This window comes from Oncorhynchus mykiss, chromosome 25 (assembly GCF_057628025.1).
Source record: "Oncorhynchus mykiss isolate SJ-2025 chromosome 25, ASM5762802v1, whole genome shotgun sequence".
NCBI classification, from domain to species: domain Eukaryota; kingdom Metazoa; phylum Chordata; class Actinopteri; order Salmoniformes; family Salmonidae; genus Oncorhynchus; species Oncorhynchus mykiss.
Window position 1 is genome coordinate 6,815,545 of NC_143046.1, and position 24,648 is coordinate 6,840,192.

Below are 24,648 nucleotides of genomic sequence, written 5' to 3' on the forward strand. Positions count from 1 at the left end.
CTTCTCCAGACAAAGAAAAACAACGTAGTGAAAAGACCAAGTCTCAAGGGGGTATTAGCGTTTCCTGATCAACAGTCATGTAGCCTGTGGAGTGAGGAAGACTAGGATATGGGAGGAAGGCTTGCCAAAACAATGACTTATTGAATCTTCACATACAATTGAAATCAAATCAAGTTGTATTTGTCACATGCGCCGAATACAACAGGTTTAGACCTTACAGTGAAATGCTTACTTAACCAACAATGCAGTTTTAAGAAAATACCCCCAAAAAGTAAGAGATAAGAATAACAAATAATTAAAGAGCAGCAGAAAATAAATAACAATAATGGGGCTATATACAGGGTGTTACGGTACAGAGTCAATGTGGAGACTATATACAGGGTGTTACGGTACAGAGTCAATGTGGAGGCTATATACAGGGGGTACCGGTACAGAGTCAATGTGGAGGCTATATACAGGGTGTACCGGTACAGAGGCAATGTGGAGGCTATATACAGGGGGTACCGGTACAGAGTCAATGTGCGGGGGCACTGGTGTCAACGTAATTGAGGTAATATGTTCATGTAGGTAGTGTTATTAAAGTGACTATGCATTGTTAATAACAGAGAGTAGCAGCAGCGTAGAAGAGAGGGGGGGTGCAAATAGCCTGAGTAGCCATTTGATTAGCTGTTCAGGAGACTTATGGCTTGGGGGCAGAAGCCGTTTAGAAGCCACTTGGACCTAGACTTGGCGCTCCGGTACCACTTGCCGTGCGATAGCAGAGAACAGTCTATGACTAGGGTGGCTGGAGTTTTTGACAATTTTTAGGGCCTTCCTCTGACACCGCCTATGGGTGGAACCTAAACTAATTTAATTAATTCCCATGCTTTTAAAATAAGGGTTCTATTCCGAAATAGTATAGATACCTTTCACTCTCGGTTCTGTTTCTGTTCTTCTAAAAATGTAGTTATTTTCCGGGTTTTCTGTTCAGTTCCCTGAACCAGTTCCCATCCCTGGTTGAAACATCCTTTAGCCTAAGTCCTTTTGCTATCAGGAAACAAGGAAGGAACATCCTTTAGCCTAAGTCCTTTTGCTATCAGGAAACCAGGAATTGTATTCTTTAGCCTAAGTCCTTTTGCTATCAGGAAACCAGGAAGGAACATCCTTTAGCCTAAGTCCTTTTGCTATCAGGAAACCAGGAAGGAACATCCTTTAGCCTAAGTCCTTTTGCTATCAGGAAACCAGGAAGGAACATCCTTTAGCCTAAGTCCCTTTGCTATCAGGAAACCAGGAAGTGTATTATTTAGCCTAAGTCCTTTTGCTATCAGGAAACCAGGAAGTGTATTCTGAACATTTTCGTGACTGTTTAGTATTCCATCCATTGCATTCTGTTTCAAGTCACTCATACCATGGTTTAACACTACTCACAATACTGAATGGATCAAACAGCTGATGTAGGCCTACTAAACTCAGCAACAAAAGAAAAGTCCCTTTTTCAGGACTCTGACTTTCAAAGATAATTCGTAAAAATCAAAATAACTTCACAAATCTTCATTGTAAAGGGTTTAAAAAATGTTTCCCATGCTTGTTCAATGAACCATAAACAATTAATGAACATGCACCTGTGAAACGGTCGTTAAGACACTAACAACTTACAGACGGTAGGCAATTAAGGTCACAGTTATGAAAACTTAGGACACTAAAGAGGCCATTCTACAGACTCTGAAAAACACCAACAGAAAAATACCCAGGGTCCCTGCTCATCACCGTGAACGTGCTTAACATGCTGACCAGACCGGACACATCGCGTGCGCGAGCGCTACAAAATAAATGTAGAAAGCTTTGTTATTCAATTATTGCACCCACACTGCTCGCACGTGCCAACGAGCATCTACATTGCCAAGGGCTAGAAGTCATTCCTATTTCTGACGTAGATCTCGCAGCAAGTCCTTTCTCTCCCATCTCCTCATTGGTTTATAGAAGCAGGTACCCACATGCCATCTCCTCATGGGTTATACCCACGTGGGTGATTGAAAGACAAACTGTTTTGCCGGTTGTCGTGGTAATACTATGAAAGTGTAGATGCCAATCACCATATAAGTTCAAAGGTGAAAAACCCTGGAAGGAGGAGAGATGACTAGAAACGATTCGGTTGACCGTTTCATGTGTGGATTAATTGTCGGAGTAGAGGACCTTGTGCATGTCAGGTAAAATGACAACTCAATGTTTATATCCCAGGACAAATTAGATAGCAACAGCAAGCAGCAACCCGGATCTCAATCCCAAAGAGCAAGTCTAGGACCTGTTGGATCGGAGGGTGAGGGCTAGGGCCATTCCTCACAGTAATGTCAGGGAACTTGCAGGTGCCTTGGTGGAAGAGTGGGGTAACATCTCACAGCAAGAACTGACAAATCTGGTGCAGTCCATGAGGAGGAGATGCACTGCAGTACTTAATGCAGCTGGTGGCCACACCAGATACTGACTGTTACTTTTGATTTTGACACCCTCCTTTGTTCTGGGACACATTGTTCTATTTCTGTAAGTCACATGTCTGTGGAACTTGTTCAGTTTTTGACTCAGTTGTTGAATCTTGTTACGTTTATACAAATATTTACACATGTTAAGGTAGCTGAAAATAAATGCGGTTGACTGTGAGAGGACGTTTAAGTTGTCGAAATTCAAAGTTGTCTCGGACTTATGTTAATCATCCTACTACCTTCATTGTTTTCTTTTGTTTATCTTCTCCAGTTTCCACTGAAGAATGGGCAGAAGAACATACAGTACTACCCACACCCTCCTGGATGCCCACTCACACCTTCAGTCCTCCGTTTGAATGGAAACAGTATCCATGGCAACGAGTGTTCTGCTTCGCTACTCTTGAATCCAATGTCTCAAGTTATAACTGAAGTTTAGTTTCAAAGAAAACTATTATGTTGTTTAATATAATGCAACAATCTGTTTGATTCAGTAGTTGTACTTATTCTTACCCACCTGTCTTTGACGGTCTTTGACAACTTGTCTTTCTACGTGGTAAAGTTTAAGGTACCACTTTATTTGACAGGGTCAGTATGACTTGGATATGACCGTGTAATAAACTTGAAATAAGATCAGTCATACATTTATGACCACCCATGTCAAAATGACATACTCTTATTAGTATAGCTGCTATCATTCCGTCTTTCAAGTGTCTCAGACTTGCTATCATATAAAGGCTACTGAGTTTTGAAAACAAGCGATAGATGATCTGGGAACTAAATGTATGAATATGTAGCATGATCTATTTTTCTGTCTGTCTGCATTGAACAATTACACATAAAAGTAAGGACATTGATCAATTTAATTCATTGTCCGATTCTGTAAGGTCATATTCACTTTTATGTGGTCTAAAAACATTGGATTTTGTCACGCCCTGATCTGTTTCACCTGTCTTTGTGATTGTCTACACCCTCCTCCAGGTGTCACCCATCTGCCCCATTATCCCCTGTGTATTTATACCTGTGTTCTCTGTTTGTTTGTTGCCAGTTCATTTTGTTCCTCAAACCTACCAGCGTTTTTACGCTTGCTCCTGCCTTGTCTATATTCCTGTTTTCTAATTTTCCAGATTTTGTCCTGACCCTGAGCCTGCCTGCCGTCCAGTACATTTGCCTCACTATTCTGGATTACAGAGCTCTGCCTGACCCTGAGCCTGCCTGCTGTCGGTACATTTGCCCCTCTACTCTGGATTAGCGACCTCTGCCTGACCCTGAGCCTGCCTGCTGTCCAGTACATTTGCCCCACTACGATGGATTAGCGACCTCTGCCTGACCCTGAGCCTGCCTGCTGTCGGTACATTTGCCCCACTACTCTGGATTAGCGACCTCTGCCTGACCCTCAGCCTGCCTGCTGTCGGTACATTTGACCCACTACTCTGGATTAGCGACCTCTGCCTGACCCTGAGCCTGCCTGCTGTCGGTACATTTGACCCACTACTCTGGATTAGCGACCTCTGCCTGACCAAGAGCCTGCCTGCTGTCGGTACATTTGACCCACTACTCCGGATTAGCGACCTCTGCCTGACCCTGAGCCTGCCTGCTGTCGGTAAATTTGACCCACTACTCTGGATTAGCGACCTCTGCCTGACCCTGAGCCTGCCTGCTGTCGGTACATTTGACCCACTACTTCGGATTAGCGACCTCTGCCTGACCCTGAGCCTGCCTGCTGTCGGTACATTTGACCCACTACTTCGGATTAGCGACCTCTGCCTGACCCTGAGCCTGCCTGCTGTCGGTAAATTTGACCCACTACTCTGGATTAGCGACCTCTGCCTGACCCTGAGCCTGCCTGCTGTCGGTAAATTTGACCCACTACTCTGGATTAGCGACCTCTGCCTGACCCTGAGTCTACCTTTGACTGCCCGCGTTCGTATTAATAAACTTTTGTTACTTCGAATTTGTCTGCACCTGGGCATTACCTTCAAACGTCATAGATTTGTATTGATATGGTATAAACACGCTGAATAAATGGCTATTATCTTATTTAGTAGGAAATAATGTTCATTTGAAGAGAAGATTTTCTTTCCCTCTTATGCATGTCCATGTTGCAGGTGTTATGCTCATGAAACTAGGACAGTTGGTTCAAATATCATGAAATACCAATGGATTCCATCCGAAATGTCAAAATATAGCTTGGCACTCAAGTGTATAGCGAATGTGTGGTGTTGAATTAAGTTGCTAAGGCCTTTTGACCTATTCCTAATTGATAGACAAGGTGCAATACTGGGTTACTCCCAGCAGCCTATAAACATACAGAAGATGTCTAGATCTATATCAGCGGTCTCCAACCTTTTCTAGTGGAGATACTTTAAAAAATGAAATACGTTGCGAGCTATACATTTTTATCTATCTTTCAAAATAGGCACATTCTCCTCTTCTCCTCTTCCCTTGCAACTGTTCCCCCATGTCCTTGGTGTGCAAGAGAAAGTAGTGCACTATGGTTTCTGTCAATATAACTGGTAAAATAATAGTTAATAAACAACTCTAGGGCCTCTTGAGTGGCACAGCAGTTCAAGGCACTGCGTCGCAGTGCTGTGGCATCACTACAGCCTGGGGTTTGATCCCAGTGATCGGGAGTCCCATAGGGCAGTGCACAATTGGCGGGGGGTTGTTGTTTCCTCCAACACATTAGTACAGCTGGCTTACGGTTTAAGCGAGCCGCTGTTAAGAAGCGGCTTAGCAGGTCATGTTTCGGAGGAAGCATGGCTCGACCTTTACCTTTACAGCGATGAGACAAGATAATAAACACGAAATTAGAGCGAAAAAGTGGAGGGGGTGAAATTTAAATAATCTGTTTTATATTTTCCCAAATGATGTTTCCACAGTTTTAATTCTCCTAGTTTTAGATTTGTGTTGTTTTTGCTCCAAACATTTAAATTGTTCATAGAGAAACAACGGAAATGGATGTTCTGAGTCCAATGGTAAAATCACATCAAAAGACAAAACATTTTTGGGTCTGGAGGAAAATGAACAAATACATTTTTTTTTGCGTAACTTTAGTTGTGCATCTAGCGAGTGAGGAATGTCCTGCCTAAAGTTCCGGTCTAGCGATGCTTCTGTACTGCTGCTGCTCATTTCATGGCAAAGTTTGCAAGTAAAAAATTATGATACATTTCTGCCAGGTAAGCCAACTTTGCCATTAAAATTGATTGATATTATTGAAATGTATTTATTGAGGTTTTGGGGAAAGTATTTCAGTCATCTCACAAGATGGTTATCACATCAACTGTCGGAGTGATAGACAAACACGCGCACCACACAGACTGACAGGGGCAACATTTCTGGAAATTAATTGGCAGATATTGTGTTAGGTTTGTCTTTTGAAGCCAATAGTGGCTAAACAGGGGTGGGATATTGTCAATGTTCTGTTGATTAGATAGTAGTTGGGAGCTTGCGGTGTCAGATACTTGTGAGATTTGTTTTGACAGTTTGCGATGGAACACATAAAATATTGCATGTCCTTTCGGAATTGTTTGGCGAGCTACTCATAGGTGGGCTGGCAGCTACTGGTAGCTGGCGATCGACCTGTCATGGACCCCTGGTCAATATGATATGTTTAGCTATGTCTGCTTTCTAGTGGCTGCAAGAGTTACTGAGACTGTCTTAAAACGTGAATGTACAAATTGGGGTATCCTTCTTTCAAGGACTTTTCCTTATATTAATAGGACATCTTGGCAAGGGAACCCAATGGCTTTTAAAATAATTGAATAAAAAGCATGTTGTGATATTACCTAACGCCTACTGACCTTTTATCCTGGGTATCATTAAAATATATGCTTCGTGTTGATACCTTCCTAAGTGATTCCACTTTACTTTTAGAGAGGTTGGGGGAGGGGGGTGGGGCTGTAATGCATTATCTGAGATCAAGCCCTGTGCATAACTCAGAGATACCTTAATGTACAGTATGTGTCTTAAGTCCAGCTCAAATACAACAGCAGATATGAAACAAGACGAGATCTAGACTAGATGAAGAAAAAAAAAGACAAAGACATGCAAGTAGAAACCGTTTCCACGGTAACGCTTTACAACAACGTGATTAAACTTTTCAGCAAAGTTTCCACTTGTTATAGCAAACGAGTGTCATGAAATACATGCACCAGAAACAGGGTACACATTGTGACTTGTCGGATAAATATCTGCACGTTATAGGGCCAGCTCTAGTCTTTTGGGGGACCTATTGTATGTATGTAACCTTTATTTAACCAGGCAAGTCAGTTAAGAACAAATTCTTATTTACAATGACGGCCTACACCAGCCAAACCCTAACCCGGACGACGCTGGGCCAGTTGCGTTCCGCCCTATGGTACTCGCAATCACAGCCGGTTGTGATACAACCCAGGATCAAACCCGGGGTCTGTAGTAACACCTCTAGCGCTGAGATGCAGTGCCTTAGACCGCTGCGCCACTCGGGAGCCCTAAGCGAGACTTGGTTGGGGGGGGGGGGGGGGGGGGGCGTCCTAGTCTCGCGTTGCCATACCTCCAAAATCACATTGTAGTCGCCACTCCCTTAGAGGTCTGGAGAATTGCAAAAACGGTTTGTTCTAAAACTCCTTATTAGAGTCTGACATCGCCTCTCGTCTCATGCATCTGAACTGGGCTTTATGGAATGGACAATAATATGATGATTAGTGTTAATCTTAACATCCTTCTGCGAACTAGAGAGACATTGGTCCAAATAATTTACTTGTTTCACATCATGTCAGCTATAATGATGGAGGCCTACGCAAGATCCCAGCGTACAGAAGACGGAGTAACCGTATGTCTCAGTAAACCCATGAGAGCAGAGGCCTGTGAAGCAAGCAGTAACCATATGTCTGTAAACACATGAGAGCAGACGCCTGTGAAGCAAGCAGTAACCATATGTCTGTAAACACATGAGAGCAGCGGCCTGTGAAGCAAGCAGTAACCATATGTCTGTAAACACATGAGAGCAGAGGCCTGTGAAGCAAGCAGTAACCATATGTCTGTAAACCCATGAGAGCAGAGGCCTGTGAAGCGAGCAGTAACCATATGTCTGTAAACACATGAGAGCAGACGCCTGTGAAGCAAGCAGTAACCATATGTCTGTAAACCCATGAGAGCAGAGGCCTGTGAAGCGAGCAGTAACCATATGTCTGTAAACACATGAGAGCAGACGCCTGTGAAGCAAGCAGTAACCATATGTCTGTAAACACATGAGAGCAGCGGCCTGTGAAGCAAGCAGTAACCATATGTCTGTAAACACATGAGAGCAGCGGCCTGTGAAGCGAGCAGTAACCATATGTCTGTAAACCCATGAGAGCAGACGCCTGTGAAGCAAGCAGTAACCATATGTCTGTAAACACATGAGAGCAGCGGCCTGTGAAGCAAAACAGCTTTCATTTTCATTATTTTTTATTTTGAAGCAAGTCAATTCTCCATTTGAATAGCAGCATGAAGCATTGTTCTTGTCTGTCCATTCAGACAGTGTAAAGTTCACAAAGCAACACTGACGTTTAACCAACCAATCACATAGAAGTTAAATCAACAGAGCTGCTTCGGTCTCTTTGCAGTCCTCCTCTAAGAGGTCGGGTTCATTAAAACAGATATACTTCAGTTGTATGCTTAGCTGACTTTGAGCCAACGATGTATCAGTCCAAGAAAAAAAGGCCCATTTCTGAATCTGATTCACCCACAGCGAGTCCTCACTCAAAGTCCAATTAACAAGTTGAAATGCATCCTACAGGGCATTTGGAAATTATTCAGACCCTTTGACTTTTTCCGTATTTTGTTATGTTACGTTCTTATTTTAAAATGGACTAAAAAAAAAAAAAAATCCTCATCAATGTACACACCATAAACAATAAACCTGAAAACAGGTTTTTATTTATTTTTGCATTTTCAAATGTATTAGAAATAAAAAAAAATAACAGAAATGACTTATTCAGACCCTTTGCTATGAAACTCGAAAATGGATCTCAGGCACATCATCACATGTTTCCATTGATCATCCTTGAGATGTGTCTACATCTTGATTGGACCTTGACCTGTTTTAAATTCCATTGATTGGACATGATTTGGAAAGGGACACAACTGTCTATTTAAAGGTCCCACAGTTGAAAGTGCATGTCAGAGCAATAACCAAGCCACGAGGTGGGAGGAATTGTCCTTAGAGCTCCGAGACAGTATAGTGTCAAGACACAGATCTGGGGAAGGTTACCAAAACATTTCTGCAGCATTGAAGATCCCCCCCCAAGAGCACCGTGGCCTCCATCATTCTTAAAAGAAAGAAGTTTGGAACCAACCAAGACTCTTCCTAGAGCTGGCCGCCCGGCCAAACTGAGCATTCGGGGGAGAAGGGCCTTGGTCAGGTAGGTAGGTGATGGTCACTCTGACAGATCTCCAGATTTCCTCTGTGGAGATGGGAGAACCTTCCAGAAGAACAACCATCTTTGCAGCACTATTGTGTGAATATAGATGAGAAAAATACAATTTAATCCATTTAGGAATAAAACTATACTGTAAAAAGTAAAGTGGTCATAAAATAACAACAAAATACTAAAAACATTTTCAGTATATTTCAACATTTTCCAAACAATTATGAAGATGTATTCTAAAGCTTTATTTTCATTTATATCACTTAATGTTTATTATTATGTGAAATAACAATGTTTAAGCATAGATTGTATATTTTGCAAAGATGGATTCAATCATTCCCTTTCACGATTTGCCTGTACGTTCACACCTTGCTTAACAAGTCAAACATGATCCTGACAAATGTTCTACAGCTGCACCATCGAGAGCATCCTGACCGGTTGCATCACCGTCTGGTATGGCAACTGCTCGGCATGTGACCGACCGTAAGGTGCTACAGAGGATAGTGCGTACGGCCCAGTACATCACTGGGGCCAAGCTTCCTGTCATCCAGGACCTATACACCTGGTGGTATCATGGGAATTCCTAAAACTAACAAAGATTCAAGTCACCCAAGTCATAACCTGTTCTCTCTGGCAAGCGGTACCGAAACACTAAGTCTAGGACCAAAAGGCTCCTTTAACAGCTTCTACCCCCAAGTCATAAGACTGCTGAACAATTAATCTAATGAGCACCCAGACTATTTACATTGTTTTTACACTGCTGCTGCTTGCTGTTCATTATCTATGCAGAGTCATTTTACAAATTAATTCGGCTAACCTGTACCTCCTCACATTGACAGGGTACAGCTACCCCCTGTATATAGCCTCCACATTGACTCAGTACTGGTACCCCCTGTATATAGCCTCCACATTGACTCTGTACTGATACCCCCTGTATATAGTCTCCACATTGACTCAGTACTGGTATCAATTCAAATCAAATCAAATGTATTTATATAGCCCTTTGTACATCAGCTGATATCTCAAAGTGCTGTACAGAAACCCAGCCTAAAACCCCAAACAGCAAGCAATGCAGGTGTAGAAGCACGGTGGCTAGGAAAAACTCCCTAGAAAGGCCAAAACCTAGGAAGAAACCTAGAGAGGAACCAGGCTATGTGGGGTGGCCAGTCCTCTTCTGGCTGTGCGGGTAGAGACTATAACAGAACATGGCCAAGATGTTCAAATGTTCATAAATGACCAGCATGGTCGAATAATAATAAGGCAGAACAGTTGAAACTGGAGCAGCAGCACGGTCAGGTGGACTGGGGACAGCAAGGAGTCATCATGTCAGGTAGTCCTGGGGCATGGTCCTAGGGCTCAGGTCCTCCGAGAGAGAGAAAGAAAGAGAGAATTAGAGAGAGCATACCGGTACCCCCTGTATATAGCCTCTACACTGACTCTGTACCGGCACCCCTGTATATAGCCTCCACATTGACTCTGTACTGGTGCCCCCTGTATATAGCCTCTACATTGACTCTGTACCGGCACCCCCTGTATATAGCCTCCACATTGACTCTGTACCAGTACCCCCTGTAATATAGCCTCCACATTGACTCTGTACTGGTACCCCCTGTATATAGCCTCCACATTGACTCTGTACCAGTACCCCCTGTAATATAGCCTCCACATTGACTCTGTACTGGTACCCCCTGTATATAGCCTCCACATTGACTCTGTACTGGTACCCCCTGTATATAGCCTCCACATTGACTCTGTACCAGTACCCCCTGTAATATAGCCTCCACATTGACTCTGTACTGGTACCCCCTGTATATAGCCTCCACATTGACTCTGTACCGGTACCCCCTGTATATAGCCTCCACATTGACTGTGTACTGGTACCGCCTGTATATAGCCTCCACATTGACTCTGTACTGGTACCCCCTGTATATAGCCTCCACATTGACTCTGTACTGGTACCCCCTGTATATAGCCTCCACATTGACTCTGTACTGGTACCCCCTGTATATAGCCTCCACATTGACTCTGTACTGGTACCCCCTGTATATAGCCTCCACATTGACTCTGTACTGGTACCCCCTGTATATAGCCTCCACATTGACTCTGTACTGCTACCCCTGTATATAGCCTCCACATTGACTCTGTACTGGTACCCCCTGTATATAGCCTCCACATTGACTCTGTACTGGTACCCCCTGTATATAGCCTCCACATTGACTCTGTACTGGTACCCCCTGTATATAGCCTCCACATTGACTCTGTACTGATACCCCTGTATATAGCCTCCACATTGACTCTGTACTGGTACCCCCTGTATATAGCCTCCACATTGACTCTGTACTGGTACCCCCTGTATATAGCCTCCACATTGACTCTGTACTGGTACCCCCTGTATATAGCCTCCACATTGACTCTGTACTGATACCCCTGTACATAGCCTCCACATTGACTCTGTACTGGTACCCCCTGTATATAGCCTCCACATTGACTCTGTACTGGTACCCCCTGTATATAGCCTCCACATTGACTCTGTACTGATACCCCTGTATATAGCCTCCACATTGACTCTGTACTGATACCCCTGTATATAGCCTCCACATTGACTCTGTACTGGTACCCCCTGTATATAGCCTCCACATTGACTCTGTACTGGTACCCTCTGTATATAGCCTCCACATTGACTCTGTACTGGTACCCCCTGTATATAGCCTCCACATTGACTCTGTACTGGTACCCCCTGTATATAGCCTCCACATTGACTCTGTCCTGGTACCCCCTGTATATAGCCTCCACATTGACTCTGTACCGGTACCCCCTGTATATAGCCTCCACATTGACTCTGTACTGGTACCCTCTGTATATAGCCTCCACATTGACTCTGTACTGATACCCCTGTATATAGCCTCCACATTGACTCTGTACCAGTACCCCCTGTATATAACCTCCACATTGACTCTGTACTGGTACCCCCTGTATATAGCCTCCACATTGACTCTGTACTGGTACCCTCTGTCTTCTAGCCTCGTTATTGTTATGTACATTTATTGTGTTACTTTTTGATTGATTAGATTATTTTTACTTTAGTATTTTTAATAAATATTTTATTAAATTCTATTTCTTGAACTGCATTGTCGGTTTAAGGACTTGTAAGTAAGGAATTCATGGTAAGGTCTACTACACCTGTTTGTATTCGCCGCATGTGACAAATCAAATTTGATTTGATTTGATTTGCAGATTCATCTACCACAGAATTCAACCCCAATAGAACATCTCATGTTGATGATCTTCACATTTCAGTTTGAACCCCAGAGCATTTTGTTAGAGACAAAACTTTTAAATATTCTGCCCCCCATCTAAGATTAAATATGCATTTATTTTTGTCCGGGCCTCAACAAAACAACTCACAAGATTGTCATTAATTTCCAACAGGTGCATTCCCTAACGTCCGCCCATCTCTGACAGTGCAGAACTTTGTTTCTATCTTTACGGGCCCCTGGGCCGACCGACATAGTAAAACAACACTTAATTAATCAGAAAAGTGATTATGTTATGTTGTGATACAATTAAGCACACTTTAATTGATGTAGGAGACTTGTAGTCAGCATGATTCATAGCTCTTTTGCTGCTAGCACTTGGAGAATGTTGGAAGTTAGGATATCCTGTACAGGAGCAGCTCACAGAGTGGCTGGGTGGCTGTGCTTTAGCCTCTTTGAACGTGTCCCAAAATGGTACCCTATTCTCTATATAGTGCACTACTTTTCACCAGAGTCCTATGAACCCTAGTCAAAAGTAGTGCACTAAAAATGGGATAGGGTCCCCTTTGGGACTAAACCCTCTACGTGTTAGCCATTCAGATCAAAAGGCCCTGAGGGTAGTGGTATGTAGTGACGTGTACAGCTGGACTCTGTGGGTCACTGAGGTGTGACCAAAGCTTTGTGGCTTTGGTGGAGGTTCCTTGGACATGAAAAAGGGGACAGTGAGAGTGTAAACAGTGGCCATAGACACGCACAGGTACAAAGACATAAAACAAAGCTAGCGAAAATCATGTGTAGTGCACGTCATACATACTATATTGTGCCTCACCGACGACAAGATTGTAGGTGTGTTGAAGCTAGAATCCTTAATTGAAACAATAGCCCCTGTTTTGGTTAAAAAGTTGAGGAATAGACCTGGAGAAATGTAGCCACTACCACCTTTGTAGGAAGTGCTTTGGATGTACGGATTGTCCATCTATCTATGATATCAAAATATCTCAGGAATGAGAACCTTTCACACTGACCTTAATGAGTATAGTTTTAACCATGTTTTGAGGCTCTACAGTTGTTTAAATTGGCATTGTTTACAAACATTGGAGTAAAACAAGGCTACATTTTGGATTCTGATGGGGTATGACAGTTGAGCTAATGAATAATGAAGCATTTCTAATTTATATTCTTCAAGAATCAATGGATGTATTTAATTTGAAAGTCCTAAAAAAATGGATGTAGTAACTACGGAGTATAGCTTTAAGTCTTTCTACGTTCTGTCCACAACCTCAATTACCGAATGTTAGAAATTCTATCTACACATTTTCACCATCATAACATCTTACTTGGTTTCAATCCTCTGTTTAGGAAATAAACAACATGTTTTGACCATGGAAATATTTACATCTTAATTTTTTTTTTACAAATTGTAAAGCTTTATTGCATAATGCATGTTGCACAGTATGTTTTTTTCCCAGAGTCCTTTTTCCAAAAACACAAGTTTATTCAGCAAACTATTTATTTAAGATTCTTCATCTGAGGAAGCAAAAGTTGGGTCTCGACGAAAGCTGCTGTAATGATTCAGCAAGTTACCTTGGGGCATTTCTTCTTTACTTGGTAAGAATGATGCACTTTTCACACATAGAGTATAACCACCTGAACCCCTCTAGGCATTACATTTAGATGTCAGGTTGCAGAGCTCCACTCAAGCAGAATGCATTATATAATTCAACAGGATCAGAATAGGCTATGGGAAAATTGCTTGGCATCTGGTCTCGGCCATAGTAGTGCCCATAGGAACGTAACCTCGAGCTAAGCAGCGTATCTACCTGGAAGCTAGCCTTGTGAGTATGGCTGCGTAAGCACTACACTAACCCAAAAGAATGCGGGTATTATTTATTTGGGAACTAAAACTGATTTCCCTCTGTTTGTCTGGGGTCGACACCAGGGGTGGAGAGGAGGTCACCCAGAGCTGCCTGTCCTCCACTGACCTGTCTGGGGTCGACAACGGGGGTGGAGAGGAGGTCACCCAGAGCTGCCTGTCCTCCACTGACCTGTCTGGGGTCGACAACGGGGGTGGAGAGGAGGTCACCCAGAACTGCCTGTCCTCCACTGACCCCTGATTCTTCTCCTCCAATCCAATGTTACCTGTTTAGTGGGAAACACATCATTAGGATTTTGTAGCAATGTAAAATGATATACTTGTCTTTCATTTTTGAAGAAAATATGCAATGAAAACCAGACTCAAATTCTGTGGAAGTGCAAACACACCTACAACTTACAGGGATTCAGTAAAACAATTCAGGTTTAAACTAGATATGCTGAACATGAACACCACGGGTCTATACCGCATCCTTATCTCTCAGGTATCCTTATCCCTCTGGAGTCGAAGCCTGGGATAGGGGGTCTACTAATCTAACATATGGAATTGTTTTAAGATGGTCATACCAAGGATCATTTAGCTATTGGCTTATGAATTTTAGGACCTCTTTAGGTATCAAACAAAATAAAAAAAATAATACTTGTTGGAACATTGAATTTGGTCTTACTGCTGTTAGCCCATAGAGACGCATCAAATAACAGATTCAAACGTAGAAAATCAGATCAAAGATATATTTTTTTAAAGTTTCTGACCTATATAGTATGTTTGGGGTGGCAGGTAGCCTAGTGGTTAGAGTGTTGGACTAGTAACCGAAAGGTTGCAAGATTAAATCCCCCGAGCTGACAAGGTAAAAATCTGTCCTTCTGTCCCTGAACAGGGCAGTTAACCCACTGTTCCCCCGTAGGCCATCATTGAAAATAAGAATTTGTTCTTAATTAACTGACTTTCCTAGTTAAATGAAGGTAAAAAAATAAATCTGAGAGATGATTAAATTAATGTAGTTTTTAATAAAGTACATATTTAAAACTTTTGTTTTGGTCACTAAACTACTTCCATATATATATATATATATATATACAGTGCCTTGCGAAAGTATTCGGCCCCCTTGAACTTTGCGACCTTTTGCCACATTTCAGGCTTCAAACATAAAGATATAAAACTGTATTTTGTTGTGAAGAATCAACAACAAGTGGGACACAATCATGAAGTGGAACGACATTTATTGGATATTTCAAACTTTTTTAACAAATCAAAAACTGAAAAATTGGGCGTGCAAAATTATTCAGCCCCCTTAAGTTAATACTTTGTAGCTCCACCTTTTGCTGCGATTACAGCTGTAAGTCGCTTGGGGTATGTCTCTATCAGTTTTGCACATCGAGAGACTGACATTTTTTCCCATTCCTCCTTGCAAAACAGCTCGAGCTCAGTGAGGTTGGATGGAGAGCATTTGTGAACAGCAGTTTTCAGTTCTTTCCACAGATTCTCGATTGGATTCAGGTCTGGACTTTGACTTGGCCATTCTAACACCTTGATATGTTTATTTTTGAACCATTCCATTGTAGATTTAGCTTTATGTTTTGGATCATTGTCTTGTTGGAAGACAAATCTCCGTCCCAGTCTCCATCAGGTTTTCTTCCAGAATGGTCCTGTATTTGGCTCCATCCATCTTTAACCATCTTCCCTGTCCCTGCTGAAGAAAAGTTCAAGGGGGCCGAATACTTTCGCAAGGCACTGTATATATATACTGAACAAAAAAAAAAATTTAACATGTAAAGTGTCGGTCGCATGTTTCATGAACTGAAATAAAAGATCCCATAAATGTTCCAGATGTAAAAAAAACATGATTTATCTCAAATGTTTTGCTTACATCCCTGTTAGTGAGCATTTTTCCATTGCCAAGATAATCCATCCACCTAACAGGTGTGGCACATCAAGAAGCTGATAAAACAGCATGATCATTACAATAAAAGTCAGCTCTAAAATGCGCAGTTTTGTCACACAACACAATGCCCCAGATGTCTCAAGTTTTGAGGGAGCGTACAATTGGCATGCTGACTGCTGGAATGTCCACCGGAGCCGTTGTCAGATAATTGAATGTTCATTTCTCTGCCATAAACCGTCATTTTAAAGAATTTGGCAGTACTTCAAACCGGCGTCACAACCGTAGAACACGTGTAACCACGTCAGCCCAGGACCTCCACATCCGGCTTCTTCACCTGCGGGATCATCAGAGACCAGCCACCCGGACATCTGATGAAACTGAGGAGTATTCACTGTATGTGTGTGGGGAAAAACTCATTCCGATTGGCTGGGCCTGGCTCCCCAGTGTGTGCACTCCTACCCAGTCATGTGAAATCCATAGATTAGGCCCTAATTTATTTATTTAAATTGACAGATTTCCTTATATGGACTGTAAGTTAGTCAAATTGTTGAAATTGTTCCATGCTGCATTTATATTTTTGCTCAGTATAGTTCAATTAATTTTTTAAAACTGGTACCAGGATACGTTCAGATGAGTCTTGTGAGGCTTGTGGGCATCCTAGAGGAAAATAACTGATCTTGAGAGTCTCACCTTTGATGCTACAGACAGACAGTTGGCTAATCGGCGGTACCGACTACCGACGAGTACAGTGACGCTTTCTGTGGGTTGTTGAGAAAAATGTGTTTGTGAGACTCGTCTTTCCATAGAGGAGTCATAATAGTGTGTAGGCCAAACTGTTCCCGACACTACAGACGTTTTCGTGAGAAGACCGTATTTCTGGATGTCTTATGGTCTGACAAACACCGCTGTAGTTCTGATACCTTTCGCCGCAGATGCGGAAGGCTGGCATTCGCAATTGTTTATTTATCTTTTATTTTTATTCATTTTTATTATGCGGACATTGACTCTAGGGGGTTTAATGAACACCATGGGTCTCTCTCTCCCTCATCCTTATCTCTCAGGTGTCCTTAAAGAATCTCATGAATGCTAGGTGCTGTAATTAGATAGAATTTGTTGGATTTCTGCCAGGTTTTAAGCCAAATCCCACCGGGAACGTTTTCAGCTTTACTTTTCTTCCACTGTTTCCAAGACGATTAGATGGGCAAGTCATTTCTGGCATAAAGGTGACTTTCACCAAGGTTGTTTCCTCAAGTCAGCCCTAACTTTTTTCCTAGAAGTATAATTCGATTCCACCATCCATAACAAATTACTGTATGAGTACGATAATAGCCGTTTTTAGGTATACATTCTCAGTATAAGTGCATACAAAGGTGATTTCAACTTTTATCTAGATTCTACTTGTCATTCTTATGAAGAAAATAAACATAAAAAAAAGCTATGACGAGAGAGAGAGAGGGAGGGAACACTGTCACAGTTTCAGGTGGAGAATGGAAGGATCTGGATCTTGTGCTAGACTGCTGCCGACACTTTAATAACACTATACCAACCAGTACATCTCCTACACTAACAGAAAGGTAGATATATGGTGGATGTTACTGAGAGATGTTTAACATCATAACATGACATGGATTGATGTGGGGTCCTCTTTAGGCCCCTTATTTTGGGGAGAGCAAACTTGGTATGTGTATGCCTCCAGAGGTTAACTATCTATTTATTTATGCTATCTTTCATGAGGCAATAGCAAAAAAGAATGTGACAGCAGTAAATGACCAGTCCTCTCCCCATCTCATAGAATAAGTCCCTCTGAGTGATCGGTGAAACTGAAATGCCAGGATTTTGACAGCTAGAAGAAATGATCTCTCACATATAATATTGTGAGTACGAATCAGACAGAATGTATGTGTATTTCTATACAATTACAGCCTAGGACATCTGCACATCAAATAATGTTTAAATTCATGTGTATACTCCGGGATTCATCGAATAACATTGAAGAGTTTACCACATAAGTCACCGACTTTATTAATATGTGCACTGACGACGTCGTCCCCACAGTGACCGTACGTACATATCCCAACCAGAAGCCAGGGAATACAGGCAACATCCGCACTGACCTAAAGGCTAGAGCTGTCACTTTCAAGGAATGGGAAACTAATCTGGAGACTTATAAGAAATATTTCTACGACTTCCGAAGAGCCATCAAACAGTCAAAACGCACACACAGACACGCTCTAACACACTTCTGTTTTTTAGTTGTATTGTTTGTATATTGTTGTATTAATCATTTGTGTGACTGTCCTTTTAGCACTGTTTAGTTATTTGTCATATTATTTATTTATTTTATATTTTTGTGGACCCCAGGAAGAATTGCTGCTGCCTCCGCAAAACCTAACAGGGATCTAAATAAACAAATAAACAAATAAAACGTCAATACAGGACTAAGATCGAACCCTACTACGCTGGCTCTGACGCCTGTCAGATGTGGCAGGGCTTTTGCAAACTATCACAGAACACAAAGGAAAACCTAGCCGCGAGCTGCCCAGTGACGCTGATGAGATGTTCGATAATTATGTGCCTGAGACTACCACGCAAAGGCACTATGGATGTATTTTCCCTGGTTGACACAGACATGCTCAGGAAAGTGACACTATCACATCTTAAGCCTTCTACCTGCCTTCTCGATCCTATCCCCACCACCTTCTTCAAAACAGTTTTTAATTGCATATCTATTGTTAATCACTTCCTGTTCACAGGCACTTTCCACACTGTACTAAAAACTTCAATGGTGAAACCCCTTCTGAAGAAAAGTAATCTAGATTCACTAGCTCTTAGCAATTTTTGGCCGAGTTCAAACCTTCCAACTTTAAGCGAAATTCTGTAGATATTGCTGTTCAAACAGCTAAATTATTTCTTAAGTGTTTAAAAAAAAAATCCAATCTGGTTTCCGTGCCCACCACAGCACAGAGATAGCCTTAAAGTGGTAAATTATCTTAGAGCCAACACAGACTCCAAACATCTCTCTGTCCTTGTATTTAATGCTGACACTGTCGACCATGATGTCCTTCTGAACAGACTGGAGAGGTGGGATGGTCTCTCCGGTCCAGTCTTGAATTAGTTTAGGACCCAGTGGTCCAGTCAATACTTCTTTTGTCTCCCTTGATGAACATAACTCTGTCTGATAAAGTGTGTTCAGTATAATGACCTGTCTGGTACTGTGTGTTCAGTATAATGAACTGTCTGATAAAGTGTGTTCAGTATAATGACCTGTCTGGTACTGTGTGTTCAGTATAATGAACTGTCTGATAAAGTGTGTTCAGTATAATAACCTGTCTGGTACTGTGTGTTCAGTATAATGACCTGTCTGGTACTGTGTGTTCAGTATAATAACCTGTCTGGTACTGTGTGTTCAGTATAATGACCTGTCTGGTACTGTGTGTTCAGTATAATAACCTGTCTGGTACTGTGTGTTCAGTATAATGAACTGTCTGATACAGTGTGTTCAGTATAATGACCTGTCTGGTACTGTGTGTTCAGTATAATGACCTGTCTGGTACTGTGTGTTCAGTATAATAACCTGTCTGGTACTGTGTGTTCAGTATAATGAACTGTCTGATACTGTGTGTTCAGTATAATGACCTGTCTGGTACTGTGTGTTCAGTATAATGACCTGTCTGGTACTGTGTGTTCAGTATAATGAACTGTCTGGTACTGTGTGTTCAGTATAATGAACTGTCTGATAAAGTGTGTTCAGTATAATGACCTGTCTGGTACTGTGTGTTCAGTATAATGAACTGTCTGATACTGTGTGTTCAGTATAATGACCTGTCTGATACTGTGTGTTCAGTATGTACAGGATAAGGACCTGTCTGGTACTGTGTGTTCAGTATGTACAGGATAAGGACCTGTCTGGTACTGTGTGTTCAGTATGTACAGTATAAGGACCTGTCTGGTACTGTGTGTTCAGTATGTTCAACACAATGACCTGTCTGGTACTGTGTGTTCAGTATGTACAGGATAAGGACCTGTCTGGTACTGTGTGTTCAGTATGTTCAGTACAATGACCTGTCTGGTACTGTGTGTTCAGTATAATGACCTGTCTGGTACTGTGTGTTCAGTATAAGGACCTGTCTGGTACTGTGTGTTCAGTATAAGGACCTGTCTGGTACTGTGTGTTCAGTATGTTCAGTATAATGACCTGTCTGGTACTGTGTGTTCAGTATAATGACCTGTCTGGTACTGTGTGTTCAGTATAATGACCTGGCTGGTACTGTGTGTTTAGTATAATGAACTGTCTGGTACTGTGTGTTCAGTATAATGAACTGTCTGGTACTGTGTGTTCAGTATGTACAGGATAAGGACCTGTCTGGTACTGTGTGTTCAGTATAAGGACCTGTCTGGTACTGTGTGTTCAGTATGTACACTATAAGGACCTGTCTGGTACTGAGTGTTCAGTATGTACAGGATAAGGACCTGTCTGGTACTGTGTGTTCAGTATAAGGACCTGTCTGGTACTGTGTGTTCAGTATGTACACTATAAGGACCTGTCTGGTACTGAGTGTTCAGTATGTACAGGATAAGGACCTGTCTGGTACTGTGTGTTCAGTATAAGGACCTGTCTGGCACTGTGTGTTCAGTATGTACAGGATAAGGACCTGTCTGGTACTGTGTGTTCAGTTCGTACAGGATAAGGACCTGTCGGGAGCTGTGTGTTCAGTATACGGATCTGCCTGGTACTGTGTGTTCAGCACAATGACCTGTCTGGTTTGTGTTCAGTAAAATGACCTGTCTGGTACTGTGTGTTCAGTTTGTACAGGATAATGACCTGTCTGGTACTGTATTTTCAGTTTGTACACTATAAGGACCTGTCTGGTGCTGTGTGTTTAGTATAATGAACTGTCTGGTACTGTGTGTTCAGTATAAGGACCTGTCTGGTGCTGTGTGTTCAGCATAAGGACCTGTCTGGTACTGTGTGTTCAGCATAAGGACCTGTCTGGTACTGAGTGTTCAGTATGTACAGGATAAGGACCTGTCTGGTACTGTGTGTTCAGTATAAGGACCTGTCTGGCACTGTGTGTTCAGTATGTACAGGATAAGGACCTGTCTGGTACTGTGTGTTCAGTATAAGGACCTGTCTGGTACTGTGTGTTCAGTTTGTACAGGATAATGACCTGTCTGGTACTGTATTTTCAGTTTGTACACTATAAGGACCTGTCTGGTGCTGTGTGTTTAGTATAATGAACTGTCTGGTACTGTGTGTTCAGTATAAGGACCTGTCTGGTGCTGTGTGTTCAGCATAAGGACCTGTCTGGTACTGTGTGTTCAGCATAAGGACCTGTCTGGTACTGAGTGTTCAGTATGTACAGGATAAGGACCTGTCTGGTACTGTGTGTTCAGTATGAGGACCTGTCTGGCACTGTGTGTTCAGTATGTACAGGATAAGGACCTGTCTGGTACTGTGTGTTCAATATAAGGACCTGTCTGGCACTGTGTGTTCAGTATGTACAGGATAAGGACCTGTCGGGAACTGTGTGTTCAGTATACGGATCTGCCTGGTACTGTGTGTTCAGCACAATGACCTGTCTGGTTTGTGTTCAGTAAAATGACCTGTCTGGTACTGTGTGTTCAGTTTGTACAGGATAATGACCTGTCTGGTACTGTATGTTCAGTTTGTACACTATAAGGACCTGTCTGGTGCTGTGTGTTTAGTATAATGAACTGTCTGGTACTGTGTGTTCAGTATAAGGACCTGTCTGGTGCTGTGTGTTCAGCATAAGGACCTGTCTGGTACTGTGTGTTCAGCATGCGGACCTGTCTGGTACTGTGTGTTCAGTTCGTACAGGATAAGGACCTGTCGGGTACTGTGTGTTCAGTATACGGACCTGCCTGGTACTGTGTGTACAGCACAATGACCGGTCTGTTTTGTGTTCAGTAAAATAACCTGTCTGGTACTGTGTGTTCAGTTTGTACAGGATAATGACCTGTCTGGTACTGTATGTTCAGTTTGTACAGGATAATGACCTGTCTGGTACTGTATGTTCAGTGTGTACACTATAAGGACCTGTCTGGTGCTGTGTGTTTAGTATAATGAACTGTCTGGTGCTGTGTTTTCAGCATAAGGACCTGTCTGGTACTGTGTTTTCAGCATAAGGACCTGTCTGGTACTGTGTGTTCAGTATGTACACTATAAGGACCTGTCTGGTACTGAGTGTTCAGTATGTACAGGATAAGGACCTGTCTGGTACTGTGTGTTCAGTATAAGGACCTGTCTGGCACTGTGTGTTCAGTATGTACAGGATAAGGACCTGTCTGGTACTGTGTGTTCAGTTCGTACAGGATAAGGACCTGTCGGGAGCTGTGTGTTCAGTATACGGATCTGCCTGGTACTGTGTGTTCAGCACAATGACCTGTCTGGTTTGTGTTCAGTAAAATGACCTGTCTGGTACTGTGTGTTCAGTTTGTACAGGATAGTGACCTGTCTGGTACTGTATTTTCAGTTTGTACACTATAAGGACCTGTCTGGTGCTGTGTGTTTAGTATAATGAACTGTCTGGTACTGTGTGTTCAGTATAAGGACCTGTCTGGTGCTGTGTGTTCAGCATAAGGACCTGTCTGGTACTGTGTGTTCAGCATAAGGACCTGTCTGGTACTGAGTGTTCAGTATGTACAGGATAAGGACCTGTCTGGTACTGTGTGTTCAGTATAAGGACCTGTCTGGCACTGTGTGTTCAGTATGTACAGGATAAGGACCTGTCTGGTACTGTGTGTTCAGTATAAGGACCTGTCTGGTACTGTGTGTTCAGTTTGTACAGGATAATGACCTGTCTGGTACTGTATTTTCAGTTTGTACACTATAAGGACCTGTCTGGTGCTGTGTGTTTAGTATAATGAACTGTCTGGTACTGTGTGTTCAGTATAAGGACCTGTCTGGTGCTGTGTGTTCAGCATAAGGACCTGTCTGGTACTGTGTGTTCAGCATAAGGACCTGTCTGGTACTGAGTGTTCAGTATGTACAGGATAAGGACCTGTCTGGTACTGTGTGTTCAGTATGAGGACCTGTCTGGCACTGTGTGTTCAGTATGTACAGGATAAGGACCTGTCTGGTACTGTGTGTTCAATATAAGGACCTGTCTGGCACTGTGTGTTCAGTATGTACAGGATAAGGACCTGTCGGGAACTGTGTGTTCAGTATACGGATCTGCCTGGTACTGTGTGTTCAGCACAATGACCTGTCTGGTTTGTGTTCAGTAAAATGACCTGTCTGGTACTGTGTGTTCAGTTTGTACAGGATAATGACCTGTCTGGTACTGTATGTTCAGTTTGTACACTATAAGGACCTGTCTGGTGCTGTGTGTTTAGTATAATGAACTGTCTGGTACTGTGTGTTCAGTATAAGGACCTGTCTGGTGCTGTGTGTTCAGCATAAGGACCTGTCTGGTACTGTGTGTTCAGCATGCGGACCTGTCTGGTACTGTGTGTTCAGTTCGTACAGGATAAGGACCTGTCGGGTACTGTGTGTTCAGTATACGGACCTGCCTGGTACTGTGTGTTCAGCACAATGACCGGTCTGTTTTGTGTTCAGTAAAATAACCTGTCTGGTACTGTGTGTTCAGTTTGTACAGGATAATGACCTGTCTGGTACTGTATGTTCAGTTTGTACAGGATAATGACCTGTCTGGTACTGTATGTTCAGTGTGTACACTATAAGGACCTGTCTGGTGCTGTGTGTTTAGTATAATGAACTGTCTGGTGCTGTGTTTTCAGCATAAGGACCTGTCTGGTACTGTGTTTTCAGCATAAGGACCTGTCTGGTACTCTGTGTTCAGTATAAGGACCTGTCTGGTACTGTGTGTTCAGCATAAGGACCTGTCTGGTACTCTGTGTTCAGCATAAGGACCTGTCTGGTTCTGTGTGTTCAGCATAAGGACCTGTCTGGTTCTGTGTGTTCAGCATAAGGACCTGTATGGTTCTGTGTGTTCAGTATAAGGACCCGTCTGGTACTGTGTGTTCAGTATAAGGACCTGTCTGGTTCTGTGTGTTCAGCATAAGGACCTGTCTGGTACTCTGTGTTCAGCATAAGGACCTGTCTGGTACTCTGTGTTCAGCATAAGGACCCGTCTGGTACTGTGTGTTCAGTATAAGGACCTGTCTGGTTCTGTTTGTTCAGCATAAGGACCTGTCTGGTACTCTGTGTTCAGCATAAGGACCTGTCTGGTACTGAGTGTTCAGCATAAGGACCTGTCTGGTTCTGTGTGTTCAGCATAAGGACCTGTCTGGTACTCTGTGTTCAGCATAAGGACCTGTCTGGTTCTGTGTGTTCAGCATAAGGACCTGTCTGGTACTCTGTGTTCAGCATAAGGACCCGTCTGGTACTGTGTGTTCAGCATAAGGACCCGTCTGGTTCTCTGTGTTCAGTATAAGGACCCGTCTGGTTCTGTGTGTTCAGCATAAGGACCCGTCTGGTTCTGTGTGTTCAGTTTGTGCAGCATAAGCACTCAAGCCACAACTACATGATGATTGAGTGTTTCTATTGTTCTCCTGCAACTGCTTTTAGTTTAATCAGACAACATAAGCACCATCAAAATGTTTTTTTCAGATCATTTTCCAGGCGATAAACTACTGATGTTTGTCAAGACTTGATGAACAAACACCACGATAATTTATTTCCTCCAACACAAAGTGCTGACGGTAGTCTATAAGTTACAGCATATGTCATTCCCCGTGTGTCAGTGTCTTGTAATTCATAGCCTACTTAGCGTTATTATTATTTCATCTTTAAAGGGCCAATCACACAGTT

At 42.6% G+C, this 24,648-nt stretch overlaps 1 long non-coding RNA gene across 1 annotated transcript; it reads left to right on the forward strand.

Annotated features, from left to right (window-relative positions):
* The first annotated feature begins 414 nt into the window (after nt 1–414).
* On the forward strand, nt 415–6,240 carry LOC149971525 (uncharacterized). The gene is made up of 2 exons (XR_016492047.1): nt 415–550; nt 2,728–6,240. It is a non-coding gene; the product is annotated as an uncharacterized LOC149971525 (long non-coding RNA).
* The last annotated feature ends 18,408 nt before the right edge of the window (nt 6,241–24,648 follow it).